Consider the following 21,849-nt stretch of genomic DNA (forward strand, 5'->3'; position numbering starts at 1 on the left):
GCGATCGTCCCATAAGATCGAAATGGTGCTCCACTGATTCACCCGAAGCTGCAGGAGTCGAGAGTAAAAACCATCTGGAGGAGTGGCGTAGAGATGGCATCTGCAATAGGGCAGGAGATACCTGTCACCCAAAAGAAACACAAATTAACCGATTGCATTACGGGACTCATGATGCATTACAATCTTCATACAACACACCAAATCCACACCCATATGCATGCTAGCCCACTCCAAAGGAATATACACACCCCTAAATCAGTATCGAATCATAACGAAACCAATCGAGCTAAATACACCATTGTCAACGTCGGTTACTGTGCATGCGTCCGTCAAGATAGAACCCATGACATGGGATTAGTAACGTGCCTAGACACAAGTGTATGAAGGCGCGTCGAGACAGGGAGGATCCGGCAAGGGCAGATAGACGTATGTCCCACTATGGCAGCCTTGCATCACATAACGCAGGGGAAGGGGAGTGAATCAAAAAACCCATGTACATGGCAGACCCTAAACGGAATCATCAGTCCATGCATCCACACATCATTCCCTCATCCCGCAATGAAAACGCATGAATATTCACTCACATAATATGTGAAACTTCCATCGCGTCTGTGCGTAATGCAGTCCGCAAAAACCACTGTGCCCCTGGCCGGATCTGTAGTGTTGTGAAGCAAGATGGATTTGGGAACGTCCTGCCTTATCGTCCACTACGCTGTTGCGCATCCCATTCAATTCATATCATTCATTGCCTGCTCGTTATGGGCCATGTCCCAAGGACATTCTACAATAGAACGTTACATTTCCAGCCAGACCTGTGGGCGTATCCTCGCCGCTACTTCAAAACCCAAAATGCTGGCCTTCGAATTCCTCACTTGCAACATTACGTCGAAAAGGCTTCTGTGAACGCTTGCATTCACAATTACATCAATGTAGTGCGGCTGTGTGTCATGATGCTAACTGGCTGCAATCACAAATGGCACGCCACGCCCGTCGGTGAAGTACGTTACTGTGCTGCATGAGGGTCGGCCATCGATCGAGCCCTACATACCACTGACTCTTCACAGGTATGTAAGCGGCTGCAATCATAGCATGTGTAACAATGGGAGCATAGCATGAAAATCAGTCAAAGTACATCACACTGCCATCGGGATTTGATACATGATTCCAATCCCAAGATGCCATGCGGCCAAATGCAGCCTTACGTGCGGGACGTGCTCGGCCAGAAGGGATTGCATCTGCCACAGATTCATTCAATCAGCACAGGTGGAGGCCATACAGGCCGACAGCACATATATTGCAGACCCAAACCCCTCCCACAACCACTCCCACTCCAAAATGCTACCGGCAGGACTAGCGATGTTGGGCCTGGGGTACCAGATAGCACTGCAAGTGCTACAACTACAAGAAGACGACGAACAACAACAGGTACAACAACCGGGCGCACAGGGGAGACGGAGGAGAAGGAGGGGGAGGAGGGCAAGGCAGGGTCAGCAAGGCCCACAAGCACTGCCACTACCACCACGCAGGCGGCCCGCAATCCCACGCCTCCGAGCCGATCCGTTCAACCTCACTGCTGAGCAGATCCACACCCTCTACCGTTTGGACCGGGACACCATAATCGCCATTGTGGACATGACACATGCTGACCTCGTGAGCATGATAGATAGCCCAACCGCCATCCCACCCCTACTGAAGGTGGTGTCTGCACTCCACTTCCTGGCCACAGGCACCTACCAGCACACAGTGGGACAGTTGCATGGCATTTCACAGCCACTGTTCTCACGGACACTCTTCCAAGTGCACGATGCCCTCCTGAAGCACGCCGACGACCACATCACACTACCACGCACGTACCAGGAGATTACCAACGCTAAAGTGGGATTCCATGCACTTGGCGGCATCCCGGGTTGCATTGGTGCCATCGACTGCACCCATGTTGAATTGGTTGTCCCACATGCCATGGAGGTCCAGTACCGCAACCGGAAACAATTTCATTCAATCAATGTGCAAATGGTGTGTGACTCCAACAAGATATTTACGCATTGTTGTGCCAGATTTCCTGGATCTACCCATGATTCTATGGTCCTGAGGAACACAAGAATACCACGCTACATGGAGCGACACGCAGGGCACAGATCCTGGCTACTCGGTGAGTCTCATTCCATGCATGACATCGTGGCCCATTTGATGCGTCAATGACCTTGCAGGGGGGGGGGGGGGCTACTTAGCACTATCATTCCACTGACACCCTTAATTCGTCTCATACAGGTGATGCCGGGTATCCACTGAAGAGATGGCTCCTTACACCAATCCGGAACCCACAGAACGAGCATGAGGAGGACTACAACCATGCCCACTCACGTACCCGTGTGGTCATTGAACAGGCATTCGGCCTACTGAAGGCTCGTTTCCGCAGCCTCAGCAGGTCTGGCGGGGCACTCATGTACAGCCATGAGAAGGTTTCTAAGATGGTCATGGCATGTGTCATGCTGCACAACATGTGCATACGTAGGAATGTGCCCATGCCCCCTGACGCTGTACTGCATGCACCTGAAGATGATGATGATGATGAGGGTGGGGATGTGGAGGCACCTCAAGGAGTCCATGAGGCACAGGATGTACGTGCAATCCGACAGAGCATCATAGATGCATGCTTCTAGCAACCACGCATGGTGCCTATTACACGGAAAGGGGACCTGTGGCACTGTGTGTGTGTAGTACAGGCACATTGTGGACTGTACGCCTATGAAGGCCTCGTACGCAAATATCAATGTCCACACATGTCATTGGATGATAATGAGGTGCTGTATTGTTAATGTGATTTGATTTATACACCCTATGGACCCGCCACCCAGTGAAGCCCAACACACCCCCTCCACCCTACTACCTCCCCCCCCAACACCAGTGTCCAAATATGCATGCTGTCCGTGGGTAGACGCTATTGCAAGCCCCCTCTACGGGTATCAGGGGCACCCCTGCCCGTGGAGCGCAGGTTCCTGCCAGATCTGCGTTGGGGGCTGCCCTGGACGGAACTTGCCACGGATGATGTCTCTGCCTGCTCGCGTCCATGCATGTCTCTGAGGGTTTGTGAGAGCTCCGAGAGCACACGGCGCACAGCAGCAAGTTCAGCACAAACGTCTTTGGACGTCGCATGCAGTTCCCCCCTCAGGCTCTCGGTGCTTTTCTCCATTTGTGCTCTCAGGCTCTCGGTGCTTCTCTCCATTTCTCCCCTGAGGCTCTCACTACTTTTCTCTATTTGTGCCCTGAGTGTCTCGGTGGATGTTTCCATGGCTGCCCTGGAACCCCCGCATTCATTTGCATGGTCCTTGAGTAGCGTGGACGCTTCCTGCTGTTGCTCGATCAGCAGGTCGAGGGACTGTTGCCTCTGCTGGGCCATGGACATTTGCGGTGGTGTGACAGGGGGGCTGCTCAACACATGTTGCCTTGGCACAGGACTTGTGGGGGTTGGCCAGTCGTCGTCTTCAGGGTGCCCCTGCGTGGTTTCGTCATGGTGTAGGGGATGGAACATGCAGGGGGATTGGGAAAGGTCATGGATGGTACCTACGTCGCCAGCACTGTTTTCCGTGTCGGAGCATGCTGGCATGACAGCTGTGTCACCTATGGTGCTGCTACCACCAGAGGCAGTGCCATCAGATACGTTCTTTGGGGGGACCTGTGGTGCTGGGGTTGTGGACTTGCTGGCTGCTGGGGTGCCTGTTGCAGTCCCCTCCAGTGTGCTGCCACTTGATTCCTGCTGCTGCCGTGTCTTGATCCTTGCACCTGAGGTGGAGGCTCTTGGGACGTTGGTCCTGGCCCTCTTTGCAGGCGTGCTGGTAGGGGTGTCCTGCAGCTCGTCGTTGGTATCGGACCCTGTGGTGGAGTAAAGAGGGGCGAGCGTTAGTTATGGGTCTGTCGGATTTGGAATGGCAACGTATCAAATGCATTGGGGTGGTACATGAGGCTGATTTGGGACTGGGCCTTGGAGGTGGTCTCATTTTCGTGTGGATTGAGGATGCATTCATTTGGCTGCATGCAGTTAGGGGGTGCATGCTGCACATGTAGGGGTTGTTTATGGCTTCTTGATTGATTTGTTTGTTCATTCTGACTTTTAGAGGGCGCTGTCAGGGCAAAGTATGTATTGCACTATGGGGTCACATGGTACTGCACATGTTCGTGGTTTGTGGATTTCGCATTGTTTCTCTTGGCCAACCTACCTGATTCTCCGGATGTCGGCACTCCTTTCTCCATCCCTCCGACTCCCTCTATGCTCTCCATTCCTATGGTGGAGGCGCAGATTTCCTCCCAGGGGGTCAACTTGATGGGCGACTCTGAACCCCCCCCGGTAGCTGTGGCGATGTTCCTGTTCGCAGAAAGTATGCTGCGTACGCGGATCCGCAGGTCGTCCCACCGCTTGCGACATTGCTGTGGCGTGCGGGGTGTTGTCCCCACCGCACTTACGCGCTGTGCCACCAGGGCCCATATGGCCTTCTTGTTGGCAAGGGCCGTCCTGGTCATTTGACTGGAGAAGACGACGGCGGAATTTTCCTGGAGGGTCTCGGTGAGCAGGGTCAGTTCCTCTCGGGAGAAGTGTACCTGCCGCTTGCGGTCACACGCTTTCTTGGCTACCTTTCCCATATTTATTTTTTTAACTGGGGTTGCTAACGGGTTGGGATGTGTGTCAGGGTCGGATTTTTTATGGTTGTGTTGGGATTCGGAATTTATAGTTGTGCGGCGTGCTGTTTCCCGTTCCGGCCACATGCTTTTACTTCCGTTTCCGTATATTTACGGTGGCCGTAATTTGCGGTGCACGCTCGTTACGGTGACCGCTCATTACGGTGACCGCTAAGATGGGTGGCGGTATTGCACCTGGTGCAGCGTACGGCGGCGGTAAGGGCCGTTTTGGGGTCATTTCCGCCATCGCAGCCTTTCGGATTCCGCCATGGCGTAATGCTCGTGCCCGATGGGTCGTGATTGGCCGCACTTTGCTCCTTCGTGCAATGGCGGAAACGCTATTTACGCTGTTGCGGTCCGGTCAGTCACTTTCCGCCAGGGTCGTAATGAGGCCCACTGTGTTCTGAAGAATAGCCAGAAGCACAATGGGAATAAGCTTTTGGGCGTGGTCTTTTATAGGGGTGCTTGTGCGCGGTTCGCGGACATGCGCACTGTCCGCGGACAGATCGAACACAAAAAAAGGATCGGAAAGTTTCAAAAGGTATATAGAAACTCAAGATTGCTATGTGGGACTTGTGCCATGGTGAGATTTTATTGAAAGATATTATGGATTAACTGAAAATGTACTTTTAAATTGTTCGGGGACACGAAAAGTGTCCGCATTTCAGGACACACGATGAGCGTGGGCGCGGTCATATGATCCGTTCGTGAACTAGTCCGTGAAGGAAGCGCCTGTCTGCAGGACACCAAGTGCACGGAGATTGGTTAGCGCATGCGCATTGATGTCTTACGGACACTGTTCGGGTGCTGAAGTAATTAAAAGTGCGTCACACGTAAAAACGAACATTTCAGGACACCGCGTGTGTTCTTAGAACAGTTTAAACTTGGTAGCGAACAGTAAGGACAGATATAGTGTTCTTCAGGACACGTGTAATTTCGTTTATGTACGAACATTTCAGGACACCAATTGTGTTCTTAGAACAGTTTCAATTGGGTAGCGAACACTATGAACAGGTATAGTGTTCTTCAGGACACCTCCATTTTCGTTTAAGTACGAACATTTCAGGACACCAATAGCGTTCTTAGAACAGTTTGAACTTGCTAGCGAACAGTACCGGACAGGTATAGTGTTCTTTAGGACACTTTAATTTTTGTTTGTTTACGAACAATTCAGGACACCGCGTGTGTTCTTAGTACAGTTTCATGTTGCTAGCGAACACTACGAACAGTTGTACTGTTGTTCAGGACACATCATTTTCGTTTATTTACGAACATTTCAGGACACCAATTGTGTTCTTAGGACAGTTTTAAATTGATAGCGAACATTACGGACAGATATAGTGTTCTTTAGAACACTTTAATTTTTGTTTCTTTACGAACATTTCAGGACACCACGTGTGTTCTTAGAACAGTTTCAACTTGCTAGCCAACAGTACGAACAGGTGTGGTGTTCTTTAGGACACCTCCATTTTCGTTTATGTATGAATATTTCAGAACACTCGCACTGTCCGCGGACACTTTTATTGTTTTTTTTTAAAAAAAAACGGAAACTATTCACAATACAATATAAAAATTAAACTTTATTTAACATATATTAATAATTTATGACAGAGAAGGTGAGGCAGAAACAGAAACAAAAACAGGAGAATTTGGGGTTTCAACATGATTGGTATTAGGTGAAGAAGGGATGGAAGTCTCATCAAAACGTTTTGGATTATGGAGAGGGTTTGGGGATAATTGACTGGGATATGGTGAGGAGGGACAAGTACATGTGGGGCAATGGTACGAGGTTTTTGGTTTGAAATGATTTTCTACAAAAGTTTTTAAATTATTAATATTAGCCAACAATACATCCATTTTTTCTTCTATATTGTGAAGACTGTTATCCATAACAGGGTTTTCTGAAGTTTTTTCTCTTTTGGTATGCTCTGTACAAAAAAATAATATATATGTTAAATGTATATAAAACAATAATAAATAAATGGTTTATATTATAAAGTGTTTACCATTAGTTTCACTATCTTGTGACATTTATTCATGTGGGAAATTGTCCTCTAGCCATTCCAGAGTACTAGACATTTCTGTGAGAAAAAAAAAAAAGATAATATATTTTTTAATCTAATACAGAAAGTTTATAAATATATGAGTAAAATGAAGTACACTTACTATTTCTGGTAAGATAAGTCCTATGTATTCAGTGGGTCTGGTCTTGTTCTCAGTTCTGTTGTGTCTGTGAGGTAATTATATTGGAAGCCAATTTATCTTCTTGTGGTATATTCCATTTCAGAACATATTGTATTTAAATGAATGGTTAGTGTGTTACATATATGGGTTACATTTCTTATGTATTACTATATATAATGTGTTTGTGTGCTGCTTTTTGAATTTGTTAAATGTCTCTATATTATGATATAACAATCAAACATACCCCCCACCCCCCCCACAGTTTTTAGGTAGTGGTACTGTTCTCCGAACATGTCCGCGAACATTAAATAAGTTTGCGGACATCAAGTTTCATATGACATGTATATAAAGTCAAAGTCATTATTGTTAAGTTCTGCTACTAAAAAACTATGAAATTCAGTGAAAAAACTTTTTTAAAGGGACGTTATGGTTAAGTTGCACTACTAAAAACCTATGAAGTTCAGTGAAAAAACTTTGTTAAAGGGACTTTATGGTTCCAAGTAAAACCGAAAAACCCTTATAATTCGCCAGTTATGGTAAGCTAAGCAACCATAGCTCGCGCCACCACCGTGCACTGCTAAGACTAACACCCAGGACATCAAAGATGACATCACAAATGTCATTGATGACATCACTGATGACATCACATGTGTATGTACTTCTCATGAAATATGTGTAGAAGGGATTCTTATTATGTTGCGAAAAGTATCAAGAATCATTGCAAGAAATATACCCTAATAAGTGCATTGAACAATGCATTGATATAAATAGCATCCTATTATGGGGTTCTATCTAGTATACTAAGCTACTCATACAGAAACATAACATTGTGTGCAGAGTACAAGATGAAGGTATGATATTCGTAATGTTAATATGTTGAATAATGAAATGATAATTGTTTTCTTAATAGATTTTTGTGTACTGTGAAATATGTAATAAGTAGCTAATAAAACCCATGTATTACATAATTGCATTACTATAGACAAAACACAAAGACACAAGAACACATACCAATATGGGTATATACAGGGAAAGTGAAGTTAGCAAAAAAGCACAAGTAGCAGCAGAAACAATTCATAACTTAACTGATTAGTTTCATGCAAATAAATGATTGCTCTGTTTCAAAGCTGCTATTTACCCTATGTATATGTATCACTTGATGTGATTGGACCCTAAGGAAAGTAGTGTGAGTACAATGTATACAAATATGACCATATACAGGGAAAGTACAGCCATAAAAAAAAAAACAACTGAACTATCAGAAAGTGCTCATAAGTCTAGTGATTATCTTTATGCACAAAAAGGATTGCTGTCTTTCAAGCTTGTGTTTTCCCGTATGTATATGTTTCATATGATGTGACTGTACTCTAAGGGAATTACTGTAAGAACCTACTAGAAGGATATGTCTACAAATAAAATAAAATTCTTAGTTTCTGACTGTTACTGAAGAAAACCATGTGGCCTAGCTATGTCAGCAAAAGAAAAAATAGTGAGCCAGACATGTGATGTCATCAGTGATGTCATCAATGACATTTGTGATGTCATCTTTGATGTCCTGGGTGTTAGTCTTAGCAGTGCACGGTGGTGGCGCGAGTTATGGTTGCTTAGCTTACCACAACTGGCGAATTTCAAGGGTTTTTCGGTTTTACTTGGAACCATAACGTCCCTTTAACAAAGTTTTTTCACTGAATTTCATAGGTTTTTAGTAGCGCAACTTAACCATAACGTCCCTTTAACAAAGTTTTTTTCACTGAATTTCATAGGTTTTTAGTAGCGCAGCTTAACCATAACGTCCCTTTAACAAAGTCTTTTCACTGAATATATATATATATATATATATATATATATATATATATATATATATATATATATATATATATATATATAATTACATATACTACAATTTGTTATTTACATTTTGATATTTACACAGCTGTGTGTATTCCCAAACAGGAAGAGGAACCCTGTGTTTGCACTTTGTTTTGATCAATGTCTTATAAATAAGCGTGTTTGTGACATCTCACATGTAGTCGGCGGCTTACAACTGAGTATTTCACCCACATAAACAATACTGAGATATATATCATATATCGCCATTCAGCTAAAAAATATTGAAATGTGACTTTTGGTCCTTATAGCCCGGCCCTAGGATGATAGCTGCCACTGGTCTAAGGCATTAAGAAGGGTGGGATTGGGCATGAGAGGGAGGGCACAGGGAAAGGCCTTGGGATCTACATTAGCAACCTGAATATTGTGTTTATTTTATTCTTACAGTTATGGCTATTGTCACACTTCAACCGTTCATGCACAAAGGTGGGGATTGTGGTCTCCAGAAGAACAGGAATTCCCACTTAATTTTCCGATCAATCATTGTTTGCTTGATTGCACAACTGCTCATACAAACCAAAGGTTTGAACAGTGTGTAGGTCATATAACCTGGGCAGTGCTTAAAGGTTTTAATATTTACTTGCTCTTCTTCTGCTGAAATGTGTTCAGTGTGTACTTGGGTAATGAGGTTCCTAGATTCTTCTTCCTATGTGCCACAGGGTGGGGAAGGGGGCATTTGGCACTTGGGGTATCAAAGGGTAAAGGGATTAGAAGTTGAAGTGACGGTGTGCGTGAGGAGAATTTGAGTGGCATAAGAGTGGGGACAGGTGAGGAGATAGTGGGAGGCACAGGTGGGGTCAGATGTGAAGGTGGTGGTACAATAGTAGGGGGTAGAAGGTTCGGAGAAGGTGGGTGGTACAATGGTGGGGGAGGGTATGTAGAAATTGAACTGTACAATGGGGTGGTGGGTGAGAAGGTGGAGTTACAAGGGTGAGAGTAGATGAAAATAAGGTACGGGAGCAAGGGTGGGGACAGGTGAGGAGAAGGGGGTACAACAGTGGGGCTCCGACATCACTGTCCTGATGCTTCACTACACATTCACGTAGGGAGGTAGGATCAGGAAACCCCTTGATTTCCATCAGCGTGTCCAAATAGGCACTAAGTCAATTTACTCCACAGATTAAATGTTTGGAAAAGCCTCCCGGTAACTGCCATCTCAAACAACATCTGCCACATATAGGCTGCTGTGGGTCAAGGGCCGGGGGAAGTAAAGGCGCGGCTTTGGTCCACTTAGCAATTCTTGGCCCTCAGGAAGGCTGAGATCATCCTAGGATGAGGTGCACTCCCACTCTATGGCGCAGTCCAGTAGCTCATTCTCCATCTCCTTCTTGAGCTGCAGGGTTTCTTGAAGGGCTACTGTTAAGAACAAGTATATTACAATATTATACTATAATATTTTAGCACATGGTCCCACAGCAGAACACATTCAGTAAGTTATAGAAGAAAACGAGCAAGAGAGGCAGAGATATACACATGAGAGTGAGAGGGAGAGAGAAGACACACAGCACATTACACTGAGAGGGGACAAAGAGAGACAGAGACAGTGAGAGGGGAATTTGTGCTATCTATGAGTCCCAGTAACAAAGCATAAAATAATTAATGCAGAAGGTACATTGGCCACTACCTCTATGCAGAAACATGCAGACAGTATCATGTATCTATGTTGGGGGCACTTCTCCAACAGCGGGGCCTCTTGGGGGCTTTTGTTACATAACATGTATCATAATATTATATTATACTACTTTAGCACATCATCCCATAGAAGAAAGTTACAGAGAAATGAAAGGTGAGAGATAAAGAGCAGAAGAGAGAGAGAGAGAGAGAGATGGAGAGAGAGATGCAAAGTCCACACAAACGTGTGTGTGTGTGTGTGTACAGAGAGAGAGAGCGAGAGAGAGAAAGGGAGGCCATGCAATTGGAGTTGTCAGCAGTGCACTGTATAGCATACAATGTCATAACATAATGAATGCAGGATCTATGATGAATACATTGCAGTAAGGTAAAAGGGAAAGGGAGAAAGTAAATGACTTAATCAGTTGAATCCCGAGCGCCTTGTTCTTACGTAAGAGAGCAGAAGGAACAAACACACTGGAACAGCAACAAAGACGTGCAACTGCAGAAAACACTCTGACTCCAACTCGCAGGAATGACACTCGAACTAACAATGAGAGAAGAGAAAAATCCCTGTACCTAACGTAATACCTCGCAAACAACCAGTCACCAGAACGAACGAACCCAACGCGAGACTCAACAACAGCAAACAACCAAACACAACCGCGCAGAGGAAGACCACACAACGCCATAAATAACAAACACATAATCGAGACAATAACACCCAACATCACCAAATCAAGAGTAACTTCCACACGACACTCACTATCTGTGGGAGAAGAGCCTGAGGAAAACAAAAACCTAAGATTGAACCTAGAAGAACTTTTTGACGACACAGACAAGCCTGTACAAACACTTCAACAACCATGAAGGAAACCCCAACACCAATCAGAAGACAACCACAACAATAAAGCCCAAACCAAACCACACCTCTAAACTTCACTGCAATCTATTAAACGCAAGATCCATGTCAAAACATTCAACAGAGATCTTCAACCTTCTCATCAACAACAGCATTGACATCCTATTCATCACAGAAACATGGGTGGACGAAAACTACAAAATCACACTCCAAAGCTGCCTCCCACCCAACTTCAAATGCCTCCAAATAAACAGGAAAAATAAAAAAGGAGGAAGTCTCGCAATAGCATTCAAAGAACACCTAAAAATAAAAACAGACGACCCCCTCAACATCATCAGTTGCGAAACCATGTCATACACCTATCAGCAAACCCATAAACCAACGTCACATTCATCCTGGTGTACAGACCACCGTCATATGATGCAACCTTTGTTGATAACTTCATAGAAGCAATCACAAACATAGCCATCAAGCACAAACATCTAATTATCTTTGGGGATTTCAACATCTGGTTTGAAACAAGTCACGCAAACTCCCAGAACTCACTGACCAGACAAATATGACAGCTAGTCAAAGGAGCAACACACTCGGCAGGACACACCATCGATGCCATCTTTGCCCAGGAAAAACTGCGGCACCCCCTATACAAATACTATGGAGCGACCATCTCATCATCCCTTTCATCATCAGACTACCTACTCCACTCTGCATCCAGACCCTCAAATTAATAACCACCACAAAAAGAAACTGTAAATCTGTCAAAACAAGCAACCCGTTTGAACAAATGGAGACAACCAAACGCTCAATTACAGAATTAGAGCTGGTTGACCTAGACAGGAAAGCAGAGCTGCTACACAAATGGATCACTGACACAATCGAAACGATTGCCCCAGAAAAACCATTCACCCCATCAAAAAAAAGATCAATGGCAAAATGGTTCACCCCACTACTAAGCCCCATGAAAAAGGACAACAAGAACACAGAGATGGAATGGAGAAAAGAATACAACCCAGGAAAAAAAATACTGTTCCAGAAACAAATCAGAGCACACAAGAAGGAAATACAAAAGGCAAAGAGAAGGCATTATGACGACAGAATCACCATGTGACAAACTCACAAAAAGAAACGTTCAACATCATTAAAGAAATGAGAAATTCTCCAGGCTGCGACAACACCCCTCCTCAGGGAAACTTTGCAACGACCAGGCAGACCACTTCAAGAACAAAATCAACGACATCCAACAAATCATACAGAACAGACTAATCAACCATAACATCCAACCAACCGAATCTAACACAAAACCACAGCATAAACTCCAAAACTATCCCCAAATATCAGCAGAGGCTTTCGTCTTGCTGGTGAAACACAGCAAGAAATCAGGTTCACCCATGGATCCATGCCCACCTGACATCTACAAATCAATCCTCGCACAAGGAACACCATCAGAATATTACAGATACCTCCTAAACCGCTCACTAGCAACAGGAACCGTACCAAGATCCTTCAAATCAGCATATATCAAACCACTCTTAAAAAACACAAGTGGAGATGTGGAAGACCTCTCCAACTACAGGCGGATCTCAAACATTCCCTACCCAGCAAAACTCCTGGAGACCTACATATACAAATTAACCCAAGAACACATAGAAAAACAAAACCTATTGGACCAAGCACAAGGCGGCTTCAGACCCGCAAGAGGAACAGAAACAGTTCGACTATCCATCTGGGACGACCTAAAAACAAACGTGGACTCCAACACAACCTCAGCCCTGATTCTGCTCAACCTCTCAGCAGCCTTTGACACAGTTAGCCATGACACCCTAACCAAAAGACTAGAAGACATAGGCATAACAGACACAGCACTACTCTGGACAAAATCTTTCCTAGCAGACAGAGCAGAAATCGTTTGGTTAAAGCCCTTCAAATCCACACCACGAGTCAATGACTGTGTAGTACCACAAGGGTCCTCATTATCACCACAATACTTCAACAAATACCAAACTGCACTAATCAGAATCTTCAAAAAATACAAAATTACATGCTACAACTACACAGATGACACTTAAGTCATCTACAAAATCGAAGACACTGAAGCTGATCACTCAACCCTAATCAAATGTCTAAAAGAAGTCTTTAACTGGATGAATGACAACAACTTGAAAATCAACCCAGGAAAGACAGAAAACATGATTATATCCAAACATCAAGAAAACAACACCTATATTCCATGGCCAATGAAAATAGGAACCGCACCAATTCTTTCTAAGGTATTAAAAACCTGGGAGTCTTGATGGACAACACCCTAATCTTAGAACCCCAAATAAATGCAATAATCAAGAAATGCTTCTTCCTCCTGCACACAGCAAGAAGAATCTTACCCTTCCTCTCCTTCAACCACAAAACACTCACAATCGTCGCCCTCATCATGTCAAGAATCAACTATGCAAACAGCCTCTATCTTGGTTTACCAGAATACCTCCTAAAGAAACTACAACAGATCCAAAATGCAGCAGCCAGACTCCTCCTCAAACTATCCAGAAGAGACCACATCACTACAGCCCTAAAAACACTGCACTGGCTCCCAGTCAAACATTGCATCACCTTAAAAACAATGTGCATAACACACAGGGCAATCAGCGGACAAGGAGCCTAATTCCTGCAAAAGAAATTAAAAATCTACAAGCCAAAAAGACTCCTCAGATCAGGCAACGAAATTCGTCTTGAAGAAGAACCATACCTCCAGAAAAAACTTGGAGGCTCTTCCTTCTCCCACTTAGCCGCAAAAACCTGGAACAACATCCCGAAAGAAATAAGAAACACCAAAGGCCACCTACAATTCAGAAAACTACTAAAAACCTGGCTCTTCAACATCGCAGACTCAAACTGAAAAACTAAACTGGAAAAACAATAAAAAAGTTAACAATCTAGGACGACAATGACAACATCCAAAACCGAATAAAGAAACTCTTACCACAACAAGGGAAACAACACTAAACCTAATAGGACACAAACAACACCCATGAGGACAGAGCCCAACATCCCTAGCCAACTCCCAGCGAACAACCATCACCCATGCGATAAATGCTACTATAGTTCATACCTGTATAAAGTCGGGTGAGCGTTAGCGACTGCCACACCCACTAAGCTGTGGATATTGGCAGGACCATGGACAAAGAGATTTTCTAATGAAGGCAGACGCCGCGCACAGGGAGATAATTGCAAACGCAAGCATTGCCCATTCCAAAGGAGGTAGTAGCGGTAACATGAATGAGCAACCGAATAAGAGGGTGGAGCCGAGTCTTAGGAAAGATTTCATATTTGAATGTAACTTTCCCTCCACGTGTCAACCCCCAAACTTTCTGCTGCTGTTCTACACCGTGATTTAACCTTTGCCAGAGAAGCGCAGCCCTCAGCCGCACTCCTCTGGGCTTTCACTCACTTCTTATGGGGAAACTGACATGCCCTTACGACAGTCAGTACTGGGAGACTTCATTTCCCTTAGTCCTTTCCTCATGTTGCAGCTTTTGTGCAACATTGAACAAGAGTGCAATGTAACTTACTTTACCGCACCCTTGGGTCTCTAGTCATTCCAAAGGACCTAGAAACTCTCGCTGGACTTATTATGAACTGTGCAGATGTGTCACAGACAGGACTGGTGGCAGCTATCGTTTATCTTATGTTTTGAACCCTTTTTTGCCATGTTATCCGCGCTTACTGCATTTGGCACAAATAGGTGGCCTGGCTCCAAAATGGCCATGCCACGAGGTTCTTTGTCCTGTCCTTTGGCCATCTTGCCCCTTCACCTTCCCCAGGCCAAGCCGACCTGGGTCAGTCCTTATTTGGTCATGCACTTTCCCGCGAAACCCAAAGCTTTCGCGGGCTTCTGCATGCCTTGTGTGTGTGCTTCCAGGATGTGGACTGGGATGTCTGTTCCCAATACACATCCTGGTTGCCAGAGAGTCTGGAGTGTCCTGAATGCCTGGGACCACTGTGGTCCGTGATTGGTCCACGTATGGAGTGAGTGTTTGTGAGCAGATCTCCCATTGGGTCCTCTCCATTTTGGTTTTAAGGGAACTTTGGATAAGAGGAGGCCGAAAACACCACTACCATGTCGATCTCCTGAGTTCCCCCTGAGTTCCCACGAACAAAGGATAAGGAGCCAAGTATACTGCAACAAGAAGCCGAGTCGAGGAACCGCTGGTTACCCGCTGGAAGGTTTGGCACCCTGAGCCCGCTGTTGTCCTGCGAGACCCCTCTGCATCTGATCATCCTAGAAGGTCTGCGAAGGCGCTTCGACCCATTGGAATAGTGGGACCAACTATTCCCGGCACCTTCATCAAACCCTGCAAGAAAGCCTCTTCGGAAGTGTCCATCGGCCAACCAGTGGGCTGACCAGCATATGCATACGCAGGACGTTTGCTCTGTCATCGCCACGGTTTTGAGGAAGCCCTCGAAACTTGGTATACTGCTTGCTCTGTGTCCACGGCACCCTCACACCGAATTTTGTACACTTGGCATTCCCAGCTCTGAAGTGAGACGAGTGCGCCCGGACCGGAGTAAATGCAGTTGCCATGCTGCCCTGTTGTGGCAACGACCTGTGCAAGTTCGCTGCACTTGTGACCCTCTTGACCCTGAAGTCTGCTACCGCGGAAACTACACGGTGTCGAGACGTCCTGATTGTGGCATTCGAACCTGCCAGCGAAGTGGACTGAACTGGCGAAGTCTGGGTATGCCTGCGTCGGGGACCAGTGAGTAGTCCATACCCCAACTGGTGGCCCCTAGCGCAGGAGCCCATTTCTTTTCTACCGCTGTTGCGAAATAACAATTCTATCCCGCACTCTCAACCTGCCTCTGCCTGCAAGTAGAGGTCCTGCTTGAATAGTGGGCACTTGTTCTTCATCGACCGCATCCACCTTCCTGAGCTGCTAGTGACCCTTGAAGAGACCCTATTTTATCCAGTGGCACAAGCGTGTGCATGTACTATTGAGCATCAGGCTCCTCTATTCGTAGGGCTTGGACTGCCTCTTAGTTAGGTGTATTCTTGATGTAGAACTGGGTCTAAAGATTACTTGCACTGCCTGTTTCCCATCTAGGTGGTCTACACATTTTGTGCTTCTTAATTCGTTAGACCCCTCTGGTCTTGTATATATATTGTGTTGATTGTGATGTGTTGGTTTACTTCAGTATTATTGTGACTCTTTGCTATAGGCCTTGTAATAAATATGTCTATATTTTTAATATAACACCTGTCTGCAGTAATTGGTAAGTGTCCTTGCTTTGTGTGCTCATTGAGGTCTTTCATTCACCCTCACCCCTCTTGAGTCTTAGTCTTTACCGCCTGCCATAGCTACCCTGATTGGCCTGGCTTGTCCAGAGGTTACCCTGTTCCAAGAAACTAGGTTGGCCTTCTGAACCTCTGCCCCTCCAGGTCAGAGTTCAGAAATCCATCTTAACAAATTGTTGTACGGCGGTGGGATAGGACTGAATGAATCCAGTGTTGCGCACGAGTGAAGGCATACCAGGACAGAGAGTGAATTGTTGTAGTATAACTTTCAAAAGAACATAGTCCTATCTAACAGTATGGAAACAAGTACCTTGTTATCTTTAAATGCTTCGAAATCCGACACATTAAGAAAGATGTGTGCTGAGAGAGGTGTTTCACCCGCCTCCTGAGCTGCACCGTCGGCCTCTCGCTCCTGGTGCCCCTTGATTCACCTTCACAAGGAGACATTACAGAGACTGACAGCAGAGAGACTGAGAGCACAGAGATTGACAGCACCCGGGTGGACACCATATTTAGTAAAATTAGGAAAATCAATGAAGTTGTCTTGCTAAGAGTCTGTCTGCCTTATTGGCTTTTACATTTAGCCTTGCACCAGTCTACCTTCAAGAACCTGCAAGAGCCGTGGAGCGGACGCGGAGTGGCGGCGAGTGGCAGTCCCAGAAAGCAGAGTCTGTCCTCCGTGCCTCTCATTTTGGAAGGAGGAGCCTTGCACCAGTCTACCTTCAAGAACCTGCACGAGCCGCGGAGCGGACGCGGAGTGGCGGCGAGTGGCAGTCCTGCAGTCATGGCTGTCGTGGCTGCGGGAGCTGCACTCGCCCTCACCTCCCCCCCATGTGAGGAAAAGCGCCAGCTGCGAAGCACACATCCCACTGGGGACTCAGAGGAACCGCCGCCTTTGGACGTGCCAAATACCAAACGAACTGCAGGCGTGAAAAGTCCAAAAGGGAAACGAGGAAGACCCAACAAGCATGATTTGCTTAAATCTTCCAATGACATTGCAACTGAAAGTTTCCTCAACTCCCCATCGGCGATTGCCGCGGCCGGCAGTGAGTTAAGGAAAAGCTCGAACCCCCCATTAAGCAAAGTGAAGAACTTATTTACATCAAACACGGTAACGCCAACATCAACCTCGATGAACCTGGGCAATTCCCACCCCTTGGCCCGCTTACCTGGTGCTCCCGGAGGGGAGTTCACTTTGCCGTTGGTTGGTGGTGTGGTCCCAGACTCGAGTGGGCTGGGTGGCGGAGCCCCCGATGCCTCGAGGAGCATTGTGCACGTGTCGCTGGCCGCCCCCATGGGTATCAGCGCGGGGCACCAGCCGGAGACCGAGGCTGTGGAAACAAGGGAGGAGCCGGCAGTGGTGGAACCGTCTCCCCGGGTAGCCGTTCAGGCTCAGATGCACGGGATCTGAGCAACCGGCGCTGCTGGGGGCGTGCCCGGCCCTGCCCGTGGAAGGGGAGGAGGTGGGCCAGTCGAGAGAGGCGGGCCGTAGAGTCGGCGAAGACGCCGGGCCCTTGAGCCCTGTTTTTCCATCTCCAACCGACTCGGCGTCATTAAACAACGCAAAGAAAAGATCAAGGGCACCGGACCTCGGTCCCCAGAACAGAATAAACACCTTCTGAGGAAAGAAACACCTTATAAGGAAGGGCCGACTGCCGACAAATAAAAACTCTAAAGAAAGCACTGGTAGAGAGCCCGTAACCTTGAACTTGAAAAAGGAGAAAGAGAGCGAAAAATCCCCTTCACAACCGTCCTTGATAAGCTTCTTTAAAGGCATAGGCGTCGGCCGTTTCTCCCCAAATGCTGAACTAACTGACTTGGAAATATTGGATGCTATCAAAGACTATCCACCTCTATCCAAGCATAGGAGGTTGGATCGACAAGCGGCTTTTGTTCCGCCATTAACTCCTCAACGCTCGATTGCCCCGGAATCTTTGTTAATAAAGTCAACTAACTTGGGCGCAAAAGAGCCACATATCTCTCAGAGCCCGAAGATCCTGCAGGACAGAAGGAACATATCGCCGCCTACTCATGAGCAGGAAAGCGATTCACCGCCTCTAGCGGTACAGAAACTCCAGAACTCTGAACCAGCCTGTGCACCTCAAAAAGAGCTTAAAACTTTAACTCTTAGCTCTAAACGCGACAAAGACCAGAGCAAAACGGATGAGGATGTCTCTGGCATTGCTATAACGAAACAAACTTCAAAGCCGGCTCCTAAAACTATTGACCCTAGCTCAAAAGATGAGCAACCAGCCAAAAACCCCTTACCTACAAATCCATCCAACAAAACCTTAGCGCCATTGAACCCGTCGGAAAAGAGGACGGCCGAAGTCAGGGAAAAAAAGACCACTGGTTATTCTCCCACCCTTGATTCTACACCCATAATGGTCCCAATTATCTGTCATCCAGGGCACATTAGGAGTGATGGTTTGGAAGAATGTCCGGCAGGCCTGTACCAGCGACCCCTCCATCGAGGTCTCTCCCTTGACAACTCATTGAACAGTTTGCAACAAAAACCATTGAGCACGACAAACCCTCTGTTTCTCACACCAAGAAAGATACCAGTTCAGGGTGTAACTCCAGTGAAGGAGACCCCGACAAAAAAAAACGATTTCATTACCATCAAGTCAGCTATTACAATCGCATTAGCGCCGTTCACTAAACTCTACGAGTCCATGAACGAGACTTTAAAGGATCACACGTCACTCCAGGCTTCAATGCTGACAAAATTAACGTACTTGGAAGGATTTGTAACGGCTCAGTCTGTCCGGCAAAAACAAGTTGAGGAAAATCTTCAGAAGAACCTACAAATTGGGTCCCCACCCTTGTTATCAGATCAATCGAATAACGGCTGCTGTGCTGAACAACTTGCAAAGGAAAAGCCCCAAGAACAAATGCCTAAAATTGACCTAACTAACACAGGCCATCAAACTTTACCTTGTAACTCTAAGTCTTCATTAACAGCAAAAAAATTTGCAACAGCAGCAGAAAACTGTAGAAGTACGGAAGTTCTCTTAATTATAGACAAAATTAACAGTTTACCACCTAATACTACGGACCAACCATTCAAGATCTTTGCAAAAAAGAGCTCTGACCTAGTAAAAGTGCGGCTACCAGAGAGGAAACCTCTAGGACCAAAAAAGCCTCAAGCTGCCTCAACAAGTCCTCAGAAAACCCTGTCAGATTCTTACCCACCAAGTTTCAGAGCGCAGGATAACAACCTTCTCAAGCAGTCCTCAGGCAAAATTCAAAACTCACCTACACATTCACCAAAGTCAGTGGATGAACTCATGGGAAACAAAAGCCTAATGAACTTATCCCAACACTTAGAAGATTACGATGGGCTAGCCCCGTTGGACGAGCCCCATCTGTCTCCAGTTCGAAAAGTGACCTTTGAACTCTCCTCGGACAGTCCTTCAACGACTCCTTCAAACACTAACATGGGCCTTAGTCCTATAGACTTCTTGACGCTTGAAGAACGCCGTAATAAAGTTATTAGAACAAAGGTGGCGACTGAAAAAGGAGGAGTAAGAACTAAACAAAAACCCTACACTGGCCAACAGTTCTCAGAAAAAAGACATCGATCGCCAGTGCAGGAAACCTCAATAAAGGAAACCCAACGGTTAAACTACAGTACCGAATCGCCTAGACAATCATCGAAGCAACAAAAAAAGACAAGAAATTGGCTACCCAAGCCACATATGCAAAAATCACACGCCTCAGATCTCCGATACCATTCGCAGACGGAAAAATATTGCAATGATCGAAAACGGAATGGCGATGGAAAGTAAAGGTGAAGCAAATTAAAGAAAACCTTGATGAAGTAGTTCTGAACAGGAATTCAGTGCTAACGCTGCTTCATCACGTTCGCAGTTTAAGAGTAATAACTACCAACGACCTGAAGATCGTGGACCCCTGCCATAAAAATGGCAGAGCACAAACTTACCTTTACATTTCATCGGAAACGATAAAAAACCTTCTGATAAAAGAAGCCGATGAGTTGCTTCGACTAGGCTACGACCTCACCATCCCGAACGAAAGCAAAACACCGGCCAAACCAGAGATTCCGGATCGGCAAACCATAGAGTCCCCACGACTACGGCATCGACTGCATGAACCACCAACGACCGCGAAGAGCCCCACGTCAAAAAACGAAAAGTCCAGATCAAAAATAAACAAGGGAACTACGCATCGATTGGCAGAAGCTGTGCCACTTCCCTTTGGATTGGGGAAAACAATCAGACAGGAAGTGCAACAGGTTTCCGGAGATGAAAAGTTAAATTCAAAACCTACGTCAGTTTCGAGTCTTTGGGCCTGGCTACCAAAAGCCCTTATAACAAAAAAATCTTCATAGCAACACAGGTCTCCTATAGAGATCAGCGAGGAGCGGCGACTAAATACTTCAACTAACTTAAGACTTGGCTCATGGAACACCAGAGGCTTTCATCATTTAACTGTTTCAGGAGATGTGAACTTGGGCGACTTTGATATCCTTTGCTTGCAAGAAACTTGTCTCACCAACTCACCGAGATTAGACGGCTATGAAATTACTTTAGCCCCGGCAAAAAAGAGCATCAGAGGCCGTCCCTCTTCTGGGCTATTGACGGCAATCCGTATAGGTCACGGATTAAAGCTTAAAGAAATACTAACGGCAAACCAGTCCTTATTAACTGTGCTCCTAACATGGACCCACAAGCATGCAAACGATGATAAAGATTAGACATCGCTGGTGGCTATTTTAAATACCTACTGGAACCCGGCCAAAACAGAAGCTGGAACCTACATGAAGGAAATGGAAGGGGCCATCGACGAAATCTTGACTACCTACCAAATATCATATTTGTTAATCTGCTGAGACTTAAATTCAACTACTCCGTTGCAAACATTGAAAAGAAATCGTACGCCCGCGGACCAGAGAGGAAGACTATGGGAGAACCTAATGAACTCTAGAGAACTGCACAACCTTGACCTGGTTTTTCCAAACGCGGATCGCATAGCAACATGGTCAAACGGACAGACTGAAACAACTATCGACCATATATTTACTTCAAGAGCCTTTTTGGATCTGATTTCGACATTTGAAGTAATCAAAACAAAATTCAGCGACCATAACTTGTTGGCAGTCACCTGGAAAACCTTGACGGATCCTGTAGATATCTTGGATTGTCAACTGGAAGTCAACAACCAAGGAAACAGACTCGGTCTCTCCGCAGATAACATCAAGGAGCTGACAGACAATTATAAAACCCTCGAACTTAAAAACCAGTCCAATAAGACTGACTACGGTCCTTTACTTATACCATACAAGAGGCCCAGTACTAAGTCTTGCCCAGCGCCAAACCTAAAAAAA

This window comes from Ambystoma mexicanum, chromosome 6p (assembly GCF_040938575.1).
Source record: "Ambystoma mexicanum isolate Mex_15411 chromosome 6p, UKY_AmexF1_1, whole genome shotgun sequence".
Lineage (NCBI taxonomy): Eukaryota > Metazoa > Chordata > Amphibia > Caudata > Ambystomatidae > Ambystoma > Ambystoma mexicanum.